Source organism: Gopherus flavomarginatus, chromosome 1 (assembly GCF_025201925.1).
Source record: "Gopherus flavomarginatus isolate rGopFla2 chromosome 1, rGopFla2.mat.asm, whole genome shotgun sequence".
Taxonomy (NCBI): Eukaryota; Metazoa; Chordata; order Testudines; family Testudinidae; genus Gopherus; species Gopherus flavomarginatus.
The window spans coordinates 131776108-131801916 of NC_066617.1; the positions used below are offsets into that span (position 1 = coordinate 131776108).

The window sequence follows — 25809 nt, forward strand, 5'->3', positions numbered from 1 at the left end:
TAAACCAATTCAGACTAGAAACATTTTTAACAGTGAGAGTAATTAATCACTGGAATAATTTACCAAATGTTTTGATGGATTCTCCATCACTGAGAATTATTAAATCAAAACTGTATAGTTTTTTCCTAAAAGAGATGCTCTAGTTCAAACAGTAATCAATTCAGGGGAGTCCTATTGCCTTTGTTATACAAGTCAAGCAAGATGATTACAGTAGTCTCTTCTGGGTTTATATTCTATCAATCTATGAATTAATATTGCCAACTCTTGCAATTGTGTCATTGTGACACTCTATACCTCAAAGTAGCACCCTGGAACCCCACTTTCACTACTGTTATATAATTATGATATGGTTTGTACAAAGTATACCTTGTGAGGTATCATTTTAAAAGTCTTGATCAGTTGAGAATTAATATCCTGTTGGATTGTATGTGCTATCGTTATGTGTGAAGTTATGAAGTATTGCTATATGTGTGCAGCGGGGTGGTTACGCGTTCCTGCCCTGAGGGGTTTAAAAGGCAGCCCTGGAGAGGGCTGCAGCTCTAAAAGCTGGGCTGATTGGGGAACTCAACTTTGCCAGTGATGAGTAGGCTGATACTGCAGTCTGCCTCAGGGCGTGAGGGCTAGACAATGACTGGCAGTAGCCATATACTGAGGCAAGGTGGGGATAGTGGGTGGGGGTTCCCCGGGAAGGGGAGACCCTGAGAGAAAGTGGTTACTGCCAGGGGGCAGCACCTCAGCTAACAGGGCACCGGAGTCCAGAGAGGGACATGGGGGCCAACTGGTAGTGGATCACCGGCCTGCACAGGGTGCTCCAGGCTGGAAATCGAGCTAATTCCCTGAGAGACCAGCAGGAGGTGTCACAGGGGAGAGTTCGCACGCTTACAGTGTGTTACTGAAATACGTTGTGAGTTTGGGAAACACCCACAGCTATCCTTTCAGTTGCAACAAAGGAGATCCAGACAGGGGTTGATGGCCCATCAAAAAGAATCCACTCTCCCAGAGAGTGCACATGAGCAATGGAGACTGCCTGGCCCCCAGGTCACAGCGGGGATCTTTCTAGCAGCTGGAAGAAAGTATAAAAAGAGAGACAGTTTCATTATCAATTGATCTTGGCCCCCCTCCCTCCATCTCAATACCTGAAAGATCATCTGGACTGCAAAGATTTGGAACGAGGGAGATTGGTCCCAGGCTGGAGGGGTGTTCAGTCTGAGCATTGAAAACTGTAAGCTGCCTATAACATCCAACGGGGTCAGAGACTATTTGATTCAAATCTTGCTTAGTCTGTTAAAGTTAGAATTTAGACTGCAAATTTATTTTTGTTTCTTAGGTAATCAACTTTAATCTCTGCTACTTATAATCACTTAAAATCTATCTTTCTGAAGTTAATACATTTGTTTTATATTTTACCTAAAACAGTGTGGTTTTGGTTGAAGTGCTTGGGGAAATCTCAGCTCCAGTTAACAAGGGCACATCTACTACCTTATTGTCAGAATGGTGAACTTATTAATGCGCTTACACGGTCTAAGGGAACTTTGAGCAGTATGAGATGGTGTATTTCTGGTGTCCAAGGCTGGGGATTGGTGCCTCTCTGTATGATTCATAAGTGGTTCAAGGAGCAGCTATGTAATACAGCAGGTGTGGGGCTCCACACGTTGATGGCTGAGTGATCACAGTGCCTGGAGGGGTGTTGCTGCTTGTCACTGACATAGCTTTGTGAGAGACAACCCAGGCAGGAGAGGTAGGATGCACAGTGGTCCCACAGTTTCAGGTTGTACCTGGAGATCCCCAGCACAATCATAAGTCTTAATTTTTCCCTTAAGCCCCTGCTCCTCAAATCAGAAACCAGAAGACAAGTAAAAAAGAAACCCAAATGTATCACTTTTCAAAAATTTCATAATTTTTAGGCCAAGAGCATGATATTTTTAAGTCTGATTCATGATTTTTGGACACTTGGGGCTGACAGTACTGCATTAGTACTAGATACTGGTGTCTGAATACCACAGTGATAGGTGTGTGAAAAATGTCAAAGATAGATAAACAGATGCTAGTAGTACAGACTAGTACTACATACATCGACGGCCAAGCATAGAAAGGAATCAGTTCTTTTTTGCCTAGAAAAATAGGGAACTGCATCTATAATATAACCTCTGATTGCAAAATAAAAGGCACATTCCTGACCTCTTCTTGCTTCTCCCTTTGTGCCTGCTGTTCTCTAGTACTGGGTGAAACAGTCAGATTCAGTTCTATGCAGCTCAGGATGCTCCCTGAGCTATTTGGACAGAGCAGTAGGTAGAATAAATGAAATGCGAAGAGCTGAAATGTTTCCTAAGCTTTGGCCACAAATGTGAAGTTGGAGATAGGAATGTTATAACTTGCAAGGCGGTAGCTGGAGAATTTTTTTATTATTAATAGTCAGACTAGACAGGAGGATTTAAAATGAGTTTAGAGTATTAAGCTTGGAGGGATGAGGAAAGCATTGTTTTATCAGTGTCAGTAGCATGTGGCAAGTCCAGTGGGTGGGGCACAGGACTGAGTGGGAGCCAAGAGACTGTGGGTTCTCTTCCAAGCCCAGCCAATCAGTGACCTTCTGCATGGCCTTGGGCAAGATGTTTCTCCCCTCTGTGGTTCAGTTATGGAAATAATGGTACTCGCTCATCTCTGTAAAGTGGTTGAGAACCTTTGATGAAAAAGTATTATATTATTTTCATTAATGAAAATGCGACCCAGAGAGATTGGGGGGGAAAAAGAGAATTCCAGAGGAGGGTCCTGTGATGATGTTGCTAATGAGCAGAGCAGCTATATAAGTGAGAAATAATGAGAAGACAGCTTTTCATTTTCACTGGCTGAGAGCTCTGGTTGCACTGTAACCTGAACTCATTGGCCTATAGCCTCTCTGGACCCTGGATGCCATAGTGTTTGATATTGTAGATCACTGTTCAGTATTTTATTGTTTAATTGATGGAATATGTTAGCAGGCTTTAGTCAAATGAGTTGGTACATTTTGGCTCTCACTATGCTATTATGTACACAACTTTGGTTGCCTATGCACCCTGTCTGCCTGCTTATCTAGGAATCTTTCCTTGTGAGTCATTGGAAAGAAAGAGATTGCCAAAAAAAAGAACTGCTTCATGTGACAAGCAGTCATGATGTAAAAAACACATAAGCATCTCAGAGTACAGAAAGGAAAGATACTGCATCTTTAAACATAGTTAGGTAAATATAAGTTATAATTATATTTTGCACTTTAAAAAAAAAAAAAAAAAACCTAAGAGCAAGACAAACCTGAAGATCGAGTTGAAGAATTTACAAAATAAAACAGTGTCAAACAAGCTCAAGTCATCGCCACGGCTGGATATTTTATTAATCTTAAAAGCATATTATATGATAGCGTATGGATAGCACCTTAACATTGATTTGCACTTTACTGTTGGCTATTATTTGTACTGTTACTATCCAGTGGCCCTATTAGGGACGAGGGTCTTCTTGTGCCTGGTCTGCTCATGTGGTAGTGGGAGTAGGAGTAATAATAAATAAAATAAAATATAATAAATAACAACAATAACAATAATAATAATAATTAATAATTAATAATAAAGATAGTCCCTGCTCCAAAGAGATTAGTTTTAGGCCTTATTTGCAGAGAGATCCTCTAGTGTTATAATTGATATAAAAGTGCTTAGATTTGCATAGCTTATGCTGGTTCTCCTGACCACTGTAAGTATAGCTACACCTACAGTAGGGCTTTTATAAGCATAAGTGGTAAAAAATACTCCACACCTCTAACTGACATAGCTATGCTGGTAATACTAGTGATATACTAACTCTGGTGGCTTACTACTAACATAACTTGCATCGACCAATATTTGTAGTGCAGACATGGCCTTAATCTTATAAATAACTCTCTTATTTCCTTTTGCTATTTAATAAATCTTCATGTAGTTTATTATAGGATCTGCTACAACATTGTCCTTGGTGTGCGCTATAAGGTGTAATTGACCTGGAGTGAGTGACAGGTCCTTTGGGACTAGGAGTAACCTGAATATTGCTATGATTCTTGGTCATAAGGGCCATCAGTCACAGAGATACACTCATCTGGGCGGCAAGACAACCTGGAGTTCCAAAGGGACTGGCTGGGATTCCATTTAAGGGTGTTGAGGTGCCTTAGGAGTTTGTACTTGGTGCCATTGGTTGGTGAAATCTGCATTTAGAACTCATGACCAATTTGGGGTTTGTGCCCTGTTTTTTTAACAGTCTGCCCTGAGATTGGTACTTGCGCTCTTGTGCCACCGTTGGGAATGTCACAGTCACATCAATAAGTTACAAGTTGTTGTTGTCAATAATAATGGCTAGAGAAAACTGTTAAATTAGACTGCCACAGGAAGGGGAGCTGTGAGGGAGCACTGCAAGCTCATGCCAGGGACAGGAAAGGCAGATTCTCTCAGCATATAGCAGAAGTGGGGAAGCTACATTTCCTCTCAGACCCCCCTTTTGTGCTAGCCCCCATTATTGATCAATATGTCAGATCTCTAAAGAAGGTAACCTGGCTTCTGAATGGCTAAGCAGCTGCAATATTCTTAAAGAATATAAAAAGCTGATTTTAAGAACATGACCAGCTGGAGTCCTAGAGTCCGCTTCCCTGCAGCCACACCAGCTTATAGGTTTTTAAATTGAAAAGCTAAATTTGGAGCACAGTGAACTCTCTCAACATCAACTCCTTATTAAAAATTAAGAGTTACAACTCTGCATGGCCGAGTGAAGTGCTACTGAAAACTTTGTCCACCAGTCTCGAGCTGAAAACCTCAGGGGGAGGGAGGGAGCAAGGTGAGGAATTAGAGGTGTCAGAGAACAGTAGGTGTGGAGGATGCAGAACAGCAGGACATAAGGGAGGGAGAGCAGCTTAGCTCCACTCTATATGTCTGTGTTTTAGGAAATAAAGGACTATGTAAAACAAAGCTATGCTGCTGATGGCATCACAGGCCTTAGGCTTTGTTCCTGAGCCTTTCAATGAAGTCATTTATAGAGTCACTTCTTTTAACACGCCCTGTGTTACACATGGTAGAAAGTAAACAAGAACCATAATCCATCCTAAAATGCAGAATTATGACCAGAAAGCAACTGACTGATGAGTTGCAAATCTAGGAGTCTGAGCGCCCTTGAACTGACAATAGTGTTTTATGCTGGGAAAGAAAATATTATTTCTAAAAACACTGGTGTGCTTTTCTCCAAGCCAATATTTTGTTTCTAGTTATAAATTGACATCCTCCTACACCGAACTCACATTAGTATGCACTGACTGTAAGCACCTTATGGTTTGCAGATGGAAAATGCACTATGAGTCATGCATAAAATAAACATGACCCAACCATGTATTTTATTCAGCTCCATTGGTTTATGCTATAGAAGTTTCCTCTCCATGTAGAAGTGCACCAATTTCCATATATTTTATAAAGGAGCTTAAATTCTGTGTTTTGATTATCACTTTAGATGACAAATAATAAAGATGGAGGGTGAAATCCTGGCTAAGTTGAAGTCAATGGGAGTTTTGCCATTGTAGTCAGTGGGGTCAGGATTTTACACTAAGTGTTCATATCTGTAGTAATAAACCACAACTACTACTCCTTGGCTTGCTATAGGTGATATATCCATTAATACAACCTTTTGAAAGTGGCACTCTTAAAATCACCACCTTTACATCCTCCTGTTATAATATTTAGCACATATGTAGCACTTGAGATCTTCAAGTAATTGTACAAACACAAATTCATAGCGTGTGAAGTAGAGGAGTATTGTACCCCTTATATGTATGTGGGGAAACAGAAATATTACTAATAATTTGTATTGCAGTAGGGCCTAGAGGTCCCAAGTGAGATCAGGGCGTCACTGTGCTATGCACTGTGCATACATTATATATATATATATATGAGAGAGAGAGACAGAGAAACGCACAGTCTCTGCCCTGAGCAATTTACAATCTAAATAGACAAGGCAAACAAAGGGTAGCAAAGATTAAGTATTATCCCCATTTTACAGATTGGGAACTGAGGTCCAGAGAGATTAAGACAGTTGTCCATGATTACACAGGAAGTCTGTGACAGACCTGGGAGTTGGACCAAGATCTCTCAGGCCAAGTCCAGAGTCTTAAGTACAATACTGTCCTTCTGTTTAAAAGAAACATTCTACTCTGAAAAGTGACTATATAAAAATTAACAACCGACCTGCTTCCTGTGTGTATACAGTTATATAGACTTACGTTAGTGCTTAAAATAATATTTTTATTATATATCTGCAGAACCAAAACACGAGAGAGAACACATCTAGGTAACTTAGGATATGTCTACACTGCGATTAGACACCCATCTGTCCCAGGCCAGCTGACTTGGGCTCGTGGGGCTCAGCCCCAGGCACTTGCCGTGTAGACATTCGGGCTTGAGCTCTGGGACACTATCACCTTGCAGGGTCCTCGAGCACAGGCTCCATCCCGAGCCTGGATGACTACACTGAAGATAAACAGCCCCTTAGCCTGACTCTGATGAGCCTGAGTAGCTGGCATGGGTCAGCTGCAGGTTTTTAATTGCAGTGTAGACTACCCATAGTGGGGGACAGTACCCTGTCTGCACTATACGTAAAATCTCAAATTAAAGGTGACTATTCATTTATCATAATCAGATTGTACAGTGCTTTCCAAGCAAGTAAAATGTCAAAGAGGGAGATTTAAAAAGGGTGCCTAACGTCTTTAAGTTTTGGTGGGAGTTAGGTAACTGATTGCAATTTGCGTCTTTGAAAATATTCACCAAGGTCCTTGCCCCAAAGAGCTTAAATGTAAATGGGGAAAAATAGCCTAGGCTGGGTCTAAATCAATACATCTGTTTCTCGCTTCATTACACAGTTTTGATGAGCGATGCTAGCCACACTTTAACACAGAAACACAGATACTTCCATTTACGAATAGATATTTCTAAAAGGATCCTCATTTGGCTTTGAAACACAAAGACAACAATGAACAAGGACATCACTGAGATATGTTAAAGAAATTAAACAAGGCTAACAGTGCTTTAAGTACTGCTTTGATTTAAAAAAATAATGCTTTGTTTTTTTAAACTTTAATTGAGTAAGAATACTTCCTACTCTTTGTTGTTAATACCACACAATATATATTACTTAATTGAGGGCCTCTTACTGAACCTCTTACTCTCAGTGAACAGTTACTCTCAACATGCCCTTAACTATCCAAATCCTTTTATTTTTTAAATAGATCTAACTTATTTTATTTTTATGTCAATTTTATGAAGAAAAAACATTAAGCAAAAGAGAAAGCTAAAATTAACTGGTGAAGACAGAGAAAGAACAAACAGTAAAGCTAACAAATGACAAATTTGTTTTCACTAATCCTGTCAGTATCACCTCTTGCCCCACGGGCCACATCTGTGTGCAGATTATAGGTTTTAAGTACAAGCTTATTTCAAACCTAATATCTCAGTGGATTTTCAAACTCTGTTACCATCTACAGAATCTGCTGTCATGACCTTATATCAAATAAAATTTTAATTCTTTTGGCAGCTATCACAGATGCCCATTCTGATGATTCTCTTTTAATTAACCATAAGGTTTCTCATGCCCACTATATAATAGATCAATAAGTAGCCCCAGAGTCCCATACTCCAGACACTAAACTGTGTCTTAGTGAAGTAAATTACAAATTGTACTGAATTATGAGTTCAAAGATGGTTGGACTGGATCTAGTGATGTGTGAGACTTTTTTAATTAAGACTAGATCAAAGAGCATTAATGAAATGTTAGTGCAGGTCAGCAGGGTCCCCACAGACAGTCAGTCCAAACAGGCAGGCTACTGTGGAGTAAATTCACACCCCAGCTTGTTACAAACTAAATGCTCATGTAGACAAGCCCTTAGTCTGCCAAATCTAACCCTTGACCTGCATGTGCCTCTTCAATTTCTCTCCTTTTCCTTTTCATCTCTAAGTTCACTGACTGTGTTGTCTGGTGGTCCTCTCCTCCAATTTCATTCAAGACCTTCTCCAATCCAGTTTCTGCCTCTTGTGTTCCATGAAAGGGTTCTCACCAAAATGACCTCTTCCAGCCACAGCTCAGAACCAGTACTCCATCCTCATTGACCTGTCAACTACCCCTGACACAGCCAACCAAGTTTTTCTTGTTCCTGTTGATGCCTTGTCCTTCCTTGGTTTCTGTGACTCAGTCCTCTCCTGGTTCTCCTCCTTCTCTGATTGTTCCTTACTTGTTTCTTAGGGTGACCAGCTAGCAAGTGTGAAAAATTGGGATGGGGGTGTGGGGTGATAGGTGCCCTATATAAGACAAAGCCCTGAATATCAAGACTGTCCCTATAAAATCGGGACATCTGGCCACCCTAGTTAGCATGCTCTTTTCTGTTTTTCACAGCTGTCATTGGATTTTTCACATGCTTTAATATGTGTTTTTGCAGTTATGATAGTGGCAGAGGTAGTAGAGTGTAGGGTGTAGCACGCTCATATTTATACAATGTCGGATCATTGTGAAAAAGTATCATCTCATGCTGATGAAACATCACAAGGTAGAGCAGGAAAAGTAAGCTTTGCAGACTTTCAGTGTATTAGCAGTCAAGAGCTTGTAGAACAGCTGAACATTTTTATTATTGAAGCCCTGATCATTCTGATGATCTTTAGGTTATTTTTCATAATGAGATCACTTATGTTTGAGGTCTCTGTCTGGTAAGATTGTATAGTTGCCTGAAAGGATGAGGAAGAGAACTCCAAGTGTAGGCTGAATAGCATTTTCATTATGAATTAGGTATAATGAGAGCAGCACAGTGAGATCTGTTCCTTTTCCATTTTTGTCCTCATAGTTTTCTGCTAGCAATTTAGCTCCAAGGGTCATATCCTTCTCAGCCTGCCTAATGGGGTTTGAGAAGTCAATACATCCTTAGTATTGTAGCTACTATGGATTTAATTTATGCTGTAGCTGAAATACAACCTTTTAACGGGATGTCAAAGAACCTTTGTAACTACAAAAATATGTTGTTGTTGTTTTAAACTCAAAGCAAAACACAATGGTTTTAGAGTTGCTTAAGGGGCCAGGTTTTCAGCTAGTATAGATCAACATAGCTCCATGGACATTAATAGAGCAACACCAATTTACATCAGCTGACGATCTGGCCCAAGAAATCCTTATACCACTACAGGTTTAAAGTAATGTGTTCTTGATTAATAATCGTATCCAGTTCTCATTTAAATCAATGAAAAAACTTCCAGTGATTTTAATGAAACTTTGATCAGGCCCTATGCATTTTTATAGGCCAACTAGATACTCCCTGTATCCCTATATTAATTCTGAATTTTCAGACTCTTCTTTGTACTAGGTCACTGTGACCAAGAGTGTTATACTTGCCTCAGATCCTAAGATATGGAAAAGACCTCTTTGTTTGTTTTGTGGCAGTTTGTTATTCTTGATTATTTACATAAATCTACCATGCCATGATTTTGCTCTAATTTTCAGAAAAAAAATTCTCTTCCAGTCTGAGACCAAGGGACAAATCTGATCTTGTTCACACTGTTCATCAGGAGTAATTCTGATCAAGTAAATGAAGTAACACAGATGTAAGACCAGTGTGAATGAGATCAGAATGAGACTCCAAGAATTGAATTTGTCACTAAAAATGGTGAAATTTTAAGAAAGTTTTGAATAATGTGTTCTGATTAATTGGGAACAGAAAGTAACAATGCAACTCCAGACAGGAACTGCCATACATCAGATCCACCTAGTTCAGTGCCCGGAGCAACTGCTTTAGAGGAAGATCCAAGAAATCCTAAAGTGAACATCCATGGAATAAACTTTCTATAGCAGAAATTCCTTCCTAGTCCTGTCAGGTAGAGGATAGCTTATGCTCCAAAGCAGGAAGATTTTTATTCCTTAAAAGTTTTCAGTTATTGTAACTGGATGTTCTCATTATCCATATAAATGACTGATCCTTTTTTGAATCCTACTAATCTCTAGTCCTCATTGGTAGACTGTGGAACTCACTGCCACAATTTCATCATGCATAATGTAAAAAGTATTTCCTTTTATCAGTTTTAAATTTGCTGCCTTTGATTGAATGTTCCCTTGCTCTTGTATTATGAGAGAAGGCAAACAAAAGTGCCTGATCTACCTTCTTCAGACCATTCATTATTTGTATGCCACTATCGTGTCTCATCTTATTTGTCTCATCTGTAAACTAACAGTCATGGTCTTTTCAGTGTTTTTTCTTATGGAAATTTTCCTGTCTAATCATTTTTGTCACCTGTCTCTGAATCTCTTCTATTTCTGACATGATCTTAACTACAGGCAGCTGCAATGATCAGTTTTGCAAATATTTATTTCAAGGGACTATCTTGTGAAAGATAGTCTATGTGTGAAAGATGACAGCTCAGGGAAACAAACATTTGAAGAGGCAAGAAAATGTTTGGAAAACTGTTTTGATTAGACTGATAAAATAACATTTAAAAAATAGCACTCTCCCTTCAAAGACATAAGGTCACAAAGTCAGAGAAAGTTTAGAAGCATCCCAATGAAAAGACAGAATCCTGTACTAAAGCCCCCTGGATAATTGTAAGGAAATTAACAGGAGTTGTTGTTCTTAATATTATGTATTTTATGAAAAATCTCAGACTGGCAGCTATACCTCTACCCCGATATAACGCTGTCCTCAGGAGCCAAAAAATCTTACCGTGTTATAGGTGAAACCGTGTTATAGCGAACTTGCTTTGATCCACCAGAGTGCACAGCCCTGCACCCCCAGAGCACTGCTTTACCGCATTACAGGTCTGTCGCATCTTAGGCGGGGGTTCCGTTCCGCGGTTATCGCGTAAAGCGAAAACCGCATATAGTCAAAACCCCAAGTCCTTTAAATCCCGCCCGCAGCTCCAGTGGCGGGACGGAAGGGAGCATTTAAAGGGCTCGAAGCTCCACAGTGGCTGAAGCCTCGGTCCCTTTAGTTCACCCTGGGGACTACCAGCCACCTCTGCAGCTGAGAACCCCCTGGGTGATTTAAAGGCCCTGGGACTCCCAGCCCCAGCTGGTGCCCCAGGACCTTTAAATCTTGAGGCCACGCCTCTTCTACTTGAGGCCACGCCCCCTCCCGGACTCCAGGCTTTTCAGCGTAAAGCTGAAATCGCGCATGTTAAATGCGCGTAAGTTGCAAGAGACCTGTATATCTGAATTCGTGTTGTATTGGGTCACGTTATATCGGGGCAGAGTGTATTTGCTCTTCTAGATACTTTTGGCTTTATGCCTTTTTTGCTACTGCTGTCCATACATCGACTGTGTAATGAAAATGCTAAGACAAATAACAAAGGTTAAGTATCAGAGGGGTAGCCGTGTTAGTCTGGATCTGTAAAAGCAGCAAAGAGTCCTGTGGCACCTTATAGACCAACAGACGTATTGGAGCATGAGCTTTCATGGGTGAATACTACGACATGCATCTAATGAAGTGGGTATTCACCCACAAAAGCTCGTGCTGCAATACTTCTGTTAGTCTATAAGGTGCCACAGGACTCTTTGCAACAAAGGTTAGTTTTGCAATTTCATCCTGTGTGTTAATGCAAATACACTATGAAACAATAATATTTTCTAGAGGTGTTTTTAAATAGTTGTATTTTCAAAGCAAGTGATGCAATTCCTAATACCCCTACCATTAGAAGGTATTTAATAACAATTGTGAATGGCTTTCTAACTTATGCAACACCACAAATCTCTTACCCATTCCAAAAGGAAAAGCCACATTAAATGCAGATCTGGTTAAGACATAGCTTATTTTAAGCATATCATTCTGAGGAAAACGTTTCTCAATTCAATCAGGAACTACAGCTTGAAATTGCAATACTACAAGCACCAAGTTCCACTTAATCCTTCACAGAAAGGTTAGTAATCAGATTCGGCATCTGCACTACCATTACCTTCCAATCTCATAAACCTTGTCACAAAGGACCTATTCAAATGAAAACTATTATGAAGTGTGCTGAGACAAACTAATACTCTCTTTTTCAAGGAAAGTAAGAGTTAATCAGAACTTGAACTCAAACCTGGTACATGGGAGGGCATTGGGGGTCACATGTCCTGTCAGATTTCTGCCAGGTTGTTTGGTTTTTTTTGCGGGAATAGGGTTCAAAATACATGCCCCCAAATGCCTCATCTCTGATTGTGTGCAATGTGTTTTTTTTCAGAGGGCATATCTGCTTGATAATTACAAATGCAAAAGATAAAACTTGCAAAAGGTATGAAGGTAAGAATTACTGTTGCACGGTAAAGAACTATCCTACTCAGAACGGGTCATGTGAAAAGCCAGAAGGCATTTCTCATGCAAGCAATGCAAAGATATGGGCTGAAAGAGACTGGCTAGGAGTGAAGAAGGATGTAGCCATTCATATTCATAAACCAAGTGGTGATCAGAAAAATACAAAAGAAGAACTGATGCCAAAGTGGCAATCTCTTTTGACTCTTCTTTAACTGGCTATAAATATCTGCTCTTCAAAACTAATAGGAGTGCTTAACAAGAGACCTGTGGGAGTGTCAGCTCAATGATCTGCAACAAAACAGTTAATAAGGCAGTTTCTGTGGGCTGGTCTACACTAGAAAATTCCATGAAGCTAGCTACTGCCACACAGGTAGGTGAATTACCTACACCCTGGGGAGAACGCCTCTGTTAGCACAGTTAGGCTATGTACACACTACAGCTTAGGTCAGTGTAACTTATGTCACTCAAGAGTGTGAAAAAACCATCCCCCATGAGCGACATAAAAGTTTCACAACATAAGCACTGGTGTGGACAGCACTATGTTTTACTTACAACACTCCTGCTAATACATCCCAGAATAATGTTTGCTTTTTTTGCAAAAGCGTCACACTGATGTTGACTCATATTTAGCTTGTGATCCACTATGAACCCCAGATCCCTTTCCGCAGTACTCCTTCCTAGGCAGTCATTTCCCATTTTGTATGTGTGCAACTGATTGTTCCTTCCTAAGTGGAGTACTTTGCATTTGCCCTTATTGAATTTCATACTATTTACTTCAGACCATTTCTCCAGTTTATCCAGAACATTTTGAATTTTAATCATATCCTTGAAAGCACTTGCAACCCCTCCCAGCTTGGTGTCATCCACAAACTTTATAAGTGTACTCTCTATGCCATTATCTAGATCATTGATGAAGATATTGAACAGAACCGGACCCAGAACTGATCCCTGCAGGACCCCACTCGTTATGCCCTTCCAGCCTGACTGTGAACCTCTTATAACTACTCTGTGAGAATGGTTTTCCACCAGTTATGCACCCACCTTATAGTAATTCCATCTAAGTGGCATTTCCCTAGTTTGTTTATGAGAAAGTCATGTGAGACAGTATCAAAAGCTTTACTAAAGTCAAGATAAATCACATCTACCACTTCCCCCTATCCACAAGGCTTGTTACCTTGTCAAAAGAAAGCTATGAGGTTGGTTTGACACAATTTGTTCTTGACAAATCCATGCTGTTACTTATCACCTTATTATCTTCTAGATGTTTGCAAATTGATTGCTTAATTATTTGCTCCATTATCTTTCCAGGTACAGAAGTTAAGCTGACTGGTCTATAATTCCCTGGGTTGTCCTTATTTCCCTTTTTTATAGTTTGGCACTATATTTGCCCCTTTCCAGTAATCTGGAATCTCTCCCGTCTTCCATGACTTTTCAAAGATAATCGCTAATGGTTCAGATATTGCCTTAGTCAGCTCCTTGAGTATTCTAGGATGCATTTCATCAGGCCCTGGTGACTTGAAGATATCTAACTTGTCTAAGTAATTTTTAACTCGTTCTTTTGCTATTTTAGCCTCTGATCCTACTTCATTTTCACTGACATTCACTATGTTAGACACAGGGCCGGCTTCAGGAAGTGAGGGGCCCAATTCGAACAGTTTCGACAGGGCCCTGGCAGGGATGACTAAAAAAAAAACAAAAAACACACAAATACACACACACACATGTAAAAAAACAAGTGGGGCTTGTACTCACTGGGCTGTGCTCTGAGTCTTCGGCAGCACTTCGGCAGCGCATCCTTCAGTGCTGTCGAAGTCCCGGAGCAAGCGAAGGACCCGCCGCCGAAGTCCGAGAGCGCCGTCAGGTGAGTAAAAATGAAAAAGGCGCCTCTAGCCAGGGAAGGGATTCTCACTGGGCGCGGGGCCCGATTCAGGGGAATTGGTGGAATAGGCCTAAAGCCAGCCCTGGTTAGACATCCAATCACATAAGAACATAAGAACGGCCGTACTGGGTCAGACCAAAGGTCCATCTAGCCCAGTATCTGTCTACCGACAGTGGCCAATGCCAGGTGCCCCAGAGGGAGTGAACCTAACAGGCAATGATCAAGTGATCACTCTCCTGCCATCCATCTCCATCCTCTGACAGACAGAGGGTAGGGACACCATTCCTTACCCATCCTGGCTAATAGCCATTTATGGACTTAACCACCATGAATTTATCCATTTCTCTTTTAATAATAATAATAATTGGAGATACACCTGTCTCCTAGAACTGGAAGGGATCTTGAAAAGTCATTGAGTCCAGCCCCCTGCCTTCACTAGCAGGACCAAGAACTGATTTTTGCCCCAGATCTCTAAGTGGCCCCCTCAAGGATTGAACTCGCAACCCTGGGTTTAGCAGGCTAATGCTCAAACCACTGAGCTATCCCTCACCACCAACCTTCTTGGTGAAAACCAAAACAAAGAAGTCATTAAGCACCACTGCCATTTCCACGTTTTCTGTTATTATATTTCCCCCCTCACTGAGTACCAGCCTACCCTGTCCTTGGTCTTCCTCTTGCTTCTAATGTATTTGTAGAATGTTTTCTTGTTACCTTCTATGTCTCTAGCTAGTTTGATCTTGTTTTGTGCCTTGGCCTTTCCGATTTTGTCCCTACATACTTGTGTTATTTGTTTATATTCATCTTTTGTAATTTGACCTAGTTGCCACTTTTTGTAGGATTCTTTTTTGATTTTTAGATCATTGAAGATCTTGAATTTAGTCATATTCAATATGTTAATGTATGAATGGGTATCAGAGTGACTGGCAGAGATGAGCACCACCAGGGGTGGGAGTACTATGAGAAGATAAGCACAATAGAACACCCCCTACAAGATCTGGGACAACAGTTGGTCTGGATTAGGGAGGCAACTTGCCCAGTTTACTGTGAGTTGGAATGAATTCTCAGAACCTCCATTTCAGCATTCTCCACTCAGCCTGCTGAACTACTAGTAGCCAGGAAGTGTCTAGCAGTCTAGTCACTAGGAAGAAGCAGGAAAACAATGACTAGATGAACCAAAGAGAACAGGGGGATGGGGAACTAGACTGGGACATGAATCTGGGTTCCCACAAAATCCCCATAACATGGAATCTCACCTCCATCCCTTTGACTATATGGGCGGCTGTTCCTGTTTAGGGAGGAAGTGGCCAGTTCAGCAGGAATAGATGTCCAGACCAAAAATGGTGCACAAATGGAGATTTTGTTTGTTTTTGGTTTTTGCACTGAAAATGCAATGTAAAATTTCTAAAGTCATAGAGTGTTTTTACAAGAAATTATACAATTATGTCAAAAAGCATTTCCATTACATTGTATCTATCAGCTTGTCAACACCAGACCACAGCACCTAATTAGCATGCTGCTTTTATCTCCTTAAGTCACATTTCAGGCTGCCGTTCTAGTCAGAGCATGGAAAACATTCCTAGGCAGGTTCATTGTATCTCACTGAGAAACACTTGATACACTTTAAAAGAAAATATTTATATTGTTCCTCAGAGCTGTCCCTAGCCATTTGGGTGCCGTATGCGGCCCCCTCACGGGGGGGCTGTGTGGGGCCCCTGACTTCCCCCCCAGGGCCTTAGAGGCAGGAGCTGTGGGGTCCCACAGGCCCAGAGTGGCCCAGGGAATTAGCGGGGGGACAGGAACAGCCTGCTCTGCTTCCCTCGCCCCAGGCCCAGCCGTGTCGCTCAGGGGAGGGGGGTTGGGGGAAGGGATCCCCCACTCACTGGCAGCGGCAGGAAGTGGAGCAGCCTGGCCCCAGTCTGCTGGTAAGAGCCGCGGCCGGTCCTTTCCCCAACCCGAGTGACATGGCTGGGGCCAGGGCAAGGGAAGTGGAGTGGGCTGGGGCTGTGTCTCTCCGCTTCCCGCTGCTGGTGAGTGTGGGGGGAGATCCTTTCCCCACACTCACTGGTGGAGGGAAGCGGAGTGCCATGGCTGGGAGCTGATGGAATAGGGCAGGCTGGGGCCAGGTTGCTCTGCTTCCTGCCAGTGCGTGCGAGGTCACTGGAGGAAGAGGTGGAATGGGGGTGGGCGGGGGACGGAGAAGGGGGGAATGGTAAGAGGCAGGGCTGAGGGAGTTGCCCAGGGCTCCACACCCCCCTAGGGATGGCCCTGCCCCTTGCAGGGTGGGGCGGCCGAGGGATAGGGCTGGTCGCTGAGGCTGCCACGTATGCAGCATGCAGCTGCCCAGGGCACCATGAAATTTGGGGCAATTTGGTGCCCAAAATTTCATGGTACCCTACGCAGCTGCGTATGCCTAAGGATGGCCCTGTTGTTCTTCATCTTGTATATATGCTACATATTTTTATTATTCAAAGCTGACCTGCAAGCTTGTTTGTGTGCAATGAAGTTTAATTCTTGTAAACAAAGGCTCTGGTATTTTGCACATCAGCCATGCGGTTCTATCATAGCAATAAAATATCAGTTCATTCTTCACTCGTCCACACGAACATAAAACCATCCAGACTAAAACGCAGAATAATTCACTCTTCGTAAACTTCCTCACTATACAAAAGATAATTGAATAACTAATGAAGGTTGTTTTTCATGACACCCTTCCTCCCCACCCCCAAGAGCATTAAAAAAAAATTGACTTCTGCTACAAACACATTATCTACTCTACTGCTCCACACCTGGTTCCCGCCTCCGTTTGAAAGTGAGAGTTTGAAAGCATGTGCACAGAGCAGTTCTGGATTGTTAAACCTGCCCCCTTGCAGACAGTGCTAACAGCCTCAGGCGCAGCTGCTTGTTTGTCTAGCTTTGCATAGGTTGATGTTAGCTCAGTTGCTTCAACATTCCACTCTTAGGCCTTGGCTACACTGGCACTTTACAGCACTGCAACTTTCTCGCTCAGGGGTGTGAAAAAACACACCCCTGAGCGCAGCAAATTACAGTGCTGCAAAGCACCAGTGTGAGTGCGGCTCCCAGCACTGTAAGCTAATCCCCATGAGGATGTGGAGTACGTGCAGTGCTGGGAGAGCTCTCTCCCAGCGCTGGTGCCACAAGCACACACACACACACACTTCAAAGCGCTGCCACGAGAGCGCTCCCGCGGCAGCACTGTATGGCTGCAAGTGTAGCCATACCCTTAATCAAAAACGTCTCCTTTCTTTTCAAGCATTGTCCACAAAATACAACCGGGAAATATGATAATCATGACATTAGTGATGAAAGTCATTGTGGGTAAACAGATGTCTTCATTTTGCTTTCAGCAGCAAAGAGTCTTGTGGCACCTTATAGACTAACAGACGTATTGGAGCATGAGCTTTCGTGGGTGAATACTCACTTTGTCGGATGCATGCTTTCAGTTTTCAGAAATCACAGTCCTTTCACCATCCTGCACTGGCTGTCTGTACAGCTAAATCTGCATCCTGCAGGGCCAGTAGACTAAGGAAGAGTGAGAGTGGGATTTTCTAAAGGAAATGAGTCAAGAAAGAGCACAAGTCTCATTTAAAGTCAAAATTATGTCTTGCATGTAGGCCCCTTTGAAAAATCCCACTGTTTAAGCCAAGTATGAAAAAATAGGGGATTTTACAGATGTAGTAATCAAACAACTAATCAGATTTTGCTGAAAGGTGGCATGAAAATAATTTTTTTTAAAGGGGCCATTTGTTTGTTTGTTTTATTAAATAGAAATATCAGGAGTGGCAAGTCGTGGCTTTCCTGGAGGAGTACTGGCGTATTTCATAGCAAGTGTATTTTCAACACTCACTTTCAAGGCCCTTCACAGACAATCCCCATTCCTCCTATCTTTCATTCACCACCAAGCTGTTGGTGCTCATCTCCAACTGACCATGATGCCTGCCAGCATTGCCCATTCATTAAATTTTCAAGCAAGCACCTTTGTGCTTTCTCCCATGATTCCCCAGCGGCCTGGAAGATAATCCTGTAAATCTCTCATGATCCACCTTCAAATTCCTCCTCAAAACTCTCATTTGCAGGGATGCCTACAAAAACTTGACAACAGTTAGGTTACTGGTATGCAGAGTCCACTGTCTATCATGCTGACCAGTATTATCTCATTATTTCCCTGAATTTCCCCAGCTGTCTGTGTCAATTTGTTCTCTCTCATCTGCCAGTTAGATTGCAAACTCTTTTTGTGCTGTGTCTGTATGGTGCCTAGTATATGGCATACTGGTCCATAACTAGGGCTCCTTGGGCGCTATGATAATACAACAAATAATAATTGATTGAATGGGGATGGTCTTGAAGCATTAAAAAAACCTTTTTGTCCAAAACATTCATTAGATATTACATTAAGGTGTTAACAAAAAGCAAACAAAAAGACCAAAAAAAAAAAAGAATTTTATAGTCTGACTTAAAATCTCTTCTCCTCTCCTTTGTTCAGCTTTCACTCTCTGGACTGTTGCAATATTGTTGATTCACTAGTTCTTTATCATCTTGGAATATTTTAAACTAGACAAGACCTGAATTTGTAATGTAAACAAGCAGAAAATAAGAACTTTTTTTTAAAGGGGGCACAAGATCAACTTTAAGTTAAAAAAATGCTTCTAAGCTAAAGCTAAGAGGGGAAAGTATCCTCCCAAAATAATGTGTGTGTCAAAATGATTAGCCACATAAAAAGAGTTTATAATGGAAATTGTATTTTAGGTTTAAATATAGAGTTTAGTCCACTCCTTTTAGTCCCATTGACTTCAGTGGACTTTGAATTTGGCCCTGTACTATATGATCAAGCATAAACATATGTAAATACAGCTATGTTTTTATATCTCTAAAGCACCAAATGAACACTTCAGTGATGTGATACTTCAAATGTTACCAAACACTATCTGAAATTAATATTTGTAGGCCAAATTTTCAAACCTGAGAGTCTAAAGATAGGCACTTAAATATATATTTAGGAACTTTAATAATTGTTTTCAATAGCCTAGATGAAAATTATTCTAAATAATTCAGTTTTGTCACAGCTTATATTCTCTGCATATTTCTGATTTGGGGCTGAAGACTGGAAGAAGGGTTAAAGCAGGAAGCATCAGGTTAGTAATACCATGGAGCGCTCCACAGGCGTAATCTTCCTTTCAATCAAGATTCCTCAGACATATATGAGAGACGTTAGGAATCATTAAAAAGGGGATAGAGAAGACTGAGAATATATTATTGCCCTTATATAAATCCATGGTACGCCCACATCTTGAATATACTGGGTACAGATGTGGTCTCCTCACCTCAAAAAAGATATTCTAGCACTAGAAAAGGTTCAGAAAAGGGCAATTAAAATGAGTAGAGGTTTGGAGAGGGTTCCATATGAGGAGAGATTAAAGAAGCTAGGACTTTTCAGCTTGGAAAAGAGGAGACTAAGGGGGGATATGAGAGAAGTATATAAAATCATGAGTGATGTTGAGAAAGTGGATAAGGAAAAGTTATTTACTTATTCTCATAATACAAGAACTAGGGGTCACCAAATGAAATTAATAGGCAGCAGGTTTAAAACAAATAAAAGGAAGTTCTTCATGCAGCGCACAGTCAACTTGTGGAACTCCTTACCTGAGGAGGTTGTGAAGGCTGGGACTATAACAGTGTTTAAAAGAGAACTGGATAAATTCGTGGTGCTTAAGTCCATAAATGGCTATTAGCCAGGATGGGTAAGGAATAGTGTCCCTACCCTCTGTTCGTCAGGATGGAGATGGATGGCAGGAGAGTGATCACTTGATCATTGCCTGTTAGATTCACTCCCTCTGGGGCACTTGGCATTGACCTCTGTCGGTAGACAGATACTGGGCTAGATGGCCCTTTGGTCTGACCCGGTACGGCCGTTCTTATGTTCTTATGTACTATGCATCCTTAGCAAAATAAGAGGCATTCAGAACCTTGGGGACTCCTGAACCTTCTCTGACCAGAGGGCAATTAGGGCCCAATCAAATTCATGGTCCGTTCTGATCAATTTCACTGTCATAGAATTTTTAAAATGGTAAATTTCATGATTTCAACTATTTAAATCTGAAATTTCATGGAGCTGTAATTTTAGGGGATCTGACCCATAAAGGAGTTGTGGGGTGACTACAAGGTTATTGTAGGGGGGGTTGCAGTACTGCTATCCTTACTTCTGCGCTGCTGCTGGCAGCTGCTGACTGGGAGCCCAGCTCTGAAGGCAGTGCCGCTTCCAGCAGCAGCGCAGAAGTAAGGAATGCATGGTATGGTATTGCCACCCTTACTTCTGCGCTGCTGCTGGCAGGGCACTGCCTTCAGAGCTGGGTGCCTGGCTAACAGTTGATGTTCTCCAGCCACTCAGAGCTGAAAGCAGCTCAGAAGTAAGGGTGGCAATACTGTGAACCTCCCTACAACTCCCTTTTGGGTCAGGACCCCCAGTTTGAGAGATGCTGGTCTCCCCTGTGAGATCTGTATACTATAGGGTAAAAGCACATTAAAGACAGGATTTCATGGTCCATGATGCATTTTTCATGGCTGTGAATTTGGTAGGGTCCTATTTATAATGTACATGTTACTTCAGTGCAATACAATCTAAAATATTATGTGAGTTTGTGTAGAAATTCCACTAATTTTGATGTCTGAATTAAACTAGAAGGTATGCCACATTGTCTCAAGCTATTGTATGTTAGAAACCAGCATTAAGTTCCTTTAGAAGGTTTGACAATCCACTTAAAAATCCTTGCAATAGTCTTTCATTAGCATCACCTATGGTGTATGTTTAAGCAGAATAACACAATATAAATGGAAAAAATAAATAGTACAAATCATGTCATGAGAGAGGTTATTCAGAAAAATGACACAGAGAGGGAAACACTCAGCCCAACTGCTGAGAAATCCTTTCAGCAATGAAATGCAAAGGTGAAAAAGATGTTGAATACAAAAAACAAGTGTATATAAAATATACTCAGGTTAGAATCGAACTGAGGGAACGACTATTTTAGCATAATGAAAGCACTTTTAGATTTAATATGTAGGAAAATGTTTATAGTTAATTAAACTTCGCATCTGTCAGAGCTCACGCATTACTGATGACTTAATAGCCAGGTTAGTGTAAACTATAGTCAATAAGTTGATCATCTGTGAACGGAAAACTGAGTGTACTACCTAGTTTGAACAATCATTTTTTTTCTTTCCTTTTTTAAATTAATTATTTTTAAATAAGAGCCAGTATGCAAAATAAAAATTCAGGGCCTGATCCAACTCCTGTTGAAGTCAATGGATCAGGACTTAAATACATAAGCATAAATACATAAAGATTAGCAGTATCATACCTTTGCATGGCACTTTTCATCTTAAAACATTCCTCAGCAATAATGTCTTTTATAAACTTAGTCTGTTATACAAACTACGCCAAGGGATCAATTCATTCACCACTGAAACACAGCCAATTAAGAGTAAAACATGGCAGCAGTTTACCAGTACACAGCGACACTACACAAAAGTTTAGGACAGTAGCTGAAAGACAACAACCAGTTCAAGCTTAAAGGGGAATTTACATGAGCATAATGTAATTAATTGTTTTAAAATTTGGGCACAGCACCGGGATTAGAACCAGAGTTTTACAAACATGCCCTGAGATCTTTAGTGACTTCAAGTGATCAAGATTTTCGTTTTACTTCTCGTCTGAAAGACAGCACTGTAACTTGAAGTTAGATGCTAGGATGTTGCATAGAAAGAAAGAGTATTTCTGGTGTAAAGGGCTAGAACCTTGCTTTGAAATTTAGAACTGCTCTGTGAGTCACACTGACTGGCACATCAGGCTGGTCCTATTTGTTCCAGCTGAAGAGCACAAAAGGAACACTGCTTGAGGACAAGGTTTCACTGCGGGGACAGGAATGGCAGCGAAGTGGGGAAGGACTAAGCTCAGTAGAAAGAACTGTTTGAATAGCTGATATAATTAATGGCTGCAAGAATACCTGTTCCTGCTGCATTACCTGGACCATGGCCTGAGTCTCTCTGCAGTACCCTGTGATGCAGCTCAGAAGCAGTTTGGAAGACTCTTGGCCCATTCAATCGGGCTCCATGAGCAACTATGTCCCATGCAGGCCTCCATATTGACCCCCTCACCAGTGGATTCCTCCATCCCCTCCCGCAGGGGCAAGTGTGCAGCAAATGGGGAAGGAAGGTAAAGGAGAATGGGGGACCAGGGGACATGCAATACTGGGGTATTTCTGTCTTGGACATGGTTTCACTGTTTGCACTTGTTCATGCACTTTGTTTATTGTTGTTACTGGTGTATAGGTGATGTAATGGCAGCTGGCCTGCGTGGCAATGGGTGAACGTTGTACTTTTTCTAATAGATGTTTACACACAAAGCTTTTCATTTCATCAAGACAGTTTATTACTATCACTGCATCACATCATACAATGTGTATCTGAGATAATAAATGTAAATATATGCTCAGGGACAATTAGGAATTAGCATGCAAATACTGTGATTCACTGTCCCACACCATTTTATAAGTGGCCATATCATTCATAAGTATGTTGCATGGCAATCAACTCCCCTGTCCTGCCCAAGCACTGAAACTCCCACAATAAATGAGCTCCACCCCCACCGGCACATTCATAAAGGCACTATTCCCCTCTCCCGCACCTTCCATTGGGCCATGCAAGTCCATAGCAGGAGAGCACAAAGCATCCCTGACTTTTGTTGCCAAGATGTATCCAGCTCCAGCAGTAGTAGGTGCACTTTCTGGCTGAGTGTACCGGTTCACTGGCCGCTTGCTGCCATTCAGGAGGAAATGGCTCACCTCTGGTTTCACAGAGATTGTGAAGAGCACAGCAAGCCACATAATGTGCACAGCGTTGATGACACTGGGATCCAAATGGGTCCGTAGATCCAAATGAGCCTGTTCATGAATGTAGATGCCCAAACAGCAAAAAATGCTGGCATCATGAACTTTTCCAGTGCAGTCCATGCTGACATTCATAAGTTGACGTCTGTGATCCATGAGGGTCTGCATAACAATGGAGTAGTACCCTTTGGGGTTCGTGTACTTATGTGCTCCTTGAGGAGGGCAAACTATTGGCACCTGAGTCCCATCAATCGCCCCATTGCAGTTTGGAAACCACATTCCCTCTAAAACAGCAATTACCTCAGGAATATCATTTATGCTGGCCACCTTGGGGTAAAGCACATGCCTGATTACCTCAGAAACCTCTGCCTCCACTTTACCCACAGTTGATTTTCCACCTGCAAGTTGGCTGACAACAGACCTAGAGTAATCTGGGGTGGCCAGCTTGCAGATGGTTATAGCAACCCACTTGTGGACTGGCAAGGCTGCCCCATGTCTGTGTCTTTACATTGGAGGGTCAGGGCAAGCTGCCCACCAAGCTCCTGAAATGTAGCTTTCTTCAGGTGAAAGAGCTGGACCCATTGATAGTTGTTCCAGGCCAGCATGACAATGTGGTCCCACCAGTCTGTGCTCCAGAAGCACTAGTCTATGTAGGGGGCATCAGCAGCTCTACCGAGTGTCATGAGCATCATTGGCCAGTTCAGCGGTGCCATGTCTGTGTCCTTTTCCTCCTCCATCATTAGCTCTGTCAAGTGCCTTTGTTGGGTCAGAAAATGCTACCGAAATGTCCACCAGCATCTCATGGAATCTCTGCCCATTTCCTGGCATAGGAGTGAAAGCACAAGCAAGAGTTGTTCTTCAAATGGTACCTCTTCCATGTTTCTGGCTGAGTTTGCTGGGAGCACCCAGACCAAAATGACTATTTGACAGGCTTTTCAAACTTTCTGCAACATGCAGGGTGAACAGTAAAGTGCACCACAGAGCACCATGGCCAAAGGGCTAGAGCCACCATGTTTCAGGAGGGAACTAGGGAGTCTGGGATATGGTTGGTTTGACTCAGATCTGAGTGCGGCAGTGTGGACCCCAGAGCCCCAAGTTCAAGTCCAGGTTAGAAAATTCTTAATGTAGGGTAGATAAGCAGTATAGATGCTCAAGCCCTGGGTTACCTAACCCAAGGTCATCTGATTAAAATCCCACTAATCCTGGGCTTACATTGCAGTGTAGACATACCCACAGAGGCTGTTTCTGAAAATCAGGCCCTGGTTTGCTAGAGTATTCTTTGGATAGCTCAAATGTGGATTATGAATAAACACTATTTTCATTTAATGTAACTGTGAAATGTATTTCGTTGTATTTAGAATTTAAGTTTACAGAAAAAGATACTGCGTAGATACACAAAGGAAAGAAATAAAACCATAATCCATTAGATGAGGTGGACCTGCAGAATGACACTGATGACTAGAAGTTAAGAAATCCCACAAGAAGCAGTATTTATTCCAGTCTCATGTCAGTGACTGGTTACCTAGTGACTAAAGCAATATATTATGTTTGCCCTATGGACTATTCTAAATTGATTACATTTTGTGTACTTGTGTTACTTCCAGTCTTCCACTGCATCCTACAGAGACATAATTTAGGAAGAGGATGATTATAACTGTCATAAAACCCAAACAAACTTCTTCTTTGATTAGATATAGAGGCCAGTGTCACATATGAAAAGTTTTGGATCAAAAATTTTCAGACTGTGAATGGCTTGCCAACTACAGAACCAGTTTCTCCTCTCTTGGTTTTCACACTTCAACTGCTAGAACAGGGCCTCATCCTCCCTGATTGAACTGACCTCGTTATCTCTAGCTTACTTGCTAGCATATATATACCTGCCCCTGGAAATTTCCACTACATGCATCTGAAGAAGTGGGTATTCACCCACGAAAGCTCATGCTCCAAAACGTCTGTTAGTCTATAAGGTGCCACAGGATTCTTTGCTGCTTTTACAGATCCAGACTAACACGGCTACCCCTCTGATACCAGACTAAGATAAACAGTTGGGTTTTTGATGTTATCACTGAAAGGCCGTTATAAAACTATAAAATGAGCACACCTTGTTAGCTTAGCTGCAAATTTCTTTTGATTTTCAAAGAAATACATAAGTGTTTTCAGAAGGTAACATTTATGGCCTAATCTTGCAAGATGCTGGACACACTGAGCTCACTGCCATGGGAGTTGATAGCATTGAGTGACTTACAGGTAGAGAAGGGGCGCGTGGAGACGTGTGTGTGTTTCTGTTATGTATAACAGATTTAGAAAACAAAAAACTGGAAGCAGGCTATAGTCTCTGTAGCTTCTGGGTTTCTAGTGGTACTGCTAATGGTAGATGGAAATTTCCTTCCTGTGGCTATATTACTATGAGAAAGAAAAGACCAAGAGAGACAGTACAACAAAGATAATGAATGGACTAAGGAGCATTCTGCCAAGAATAGTTCAGAAGCGTGGGAAGCCAACGATAAAGACTGAAGAGTCAGGTGAAGAGTTATTACTGCCAATCCTCTTCCTCATACATTTCTCATTGTTATATTTAGATGTCTGGGCAGCCTCTTGACTCCTGCACAATGAGAAGACCCAACAAGGGATTTCTTCACAGCAGCTCTTCTCTTTCAGAAAGTAGGGGCACAATCCTGCTTCCATTCAAATCAATGGCAATTGTTCCACTGTCTTTAAAGAAGCAGGATCCAGTTCTTAGATGGTGCTTG

At 41.7% G+C, this 25809-nt stretch overlaps 1 protein-coding gene across 6 annotated transcripts in view; it reads right to left on the reverse strand.

Moving 5' to 3' along the window:
- The window catches only part of SHISAL1 (shisa like 1), a 272323-nt gene that overhangs the window by 76551 nt on the left and 169963 nt on the right, over positions 1 to 25809 (reverse strand). Inside the window, exon 2 of one of the 6 annotated variants that reach the window (XM_050925191.1) lies at positions 17599 to 17725. The exons of the other annotated variants lie outside the window; for them this stretch is intronic. The gene's annotated coding sequence lies outside the window, so the exon portion shown is untranslated. The remainder of the gene's footprint in view (positions 1 to 17598; positions 17726 to 25809) is intronic. 6 annotated transcript variants of the gene reach the window in all.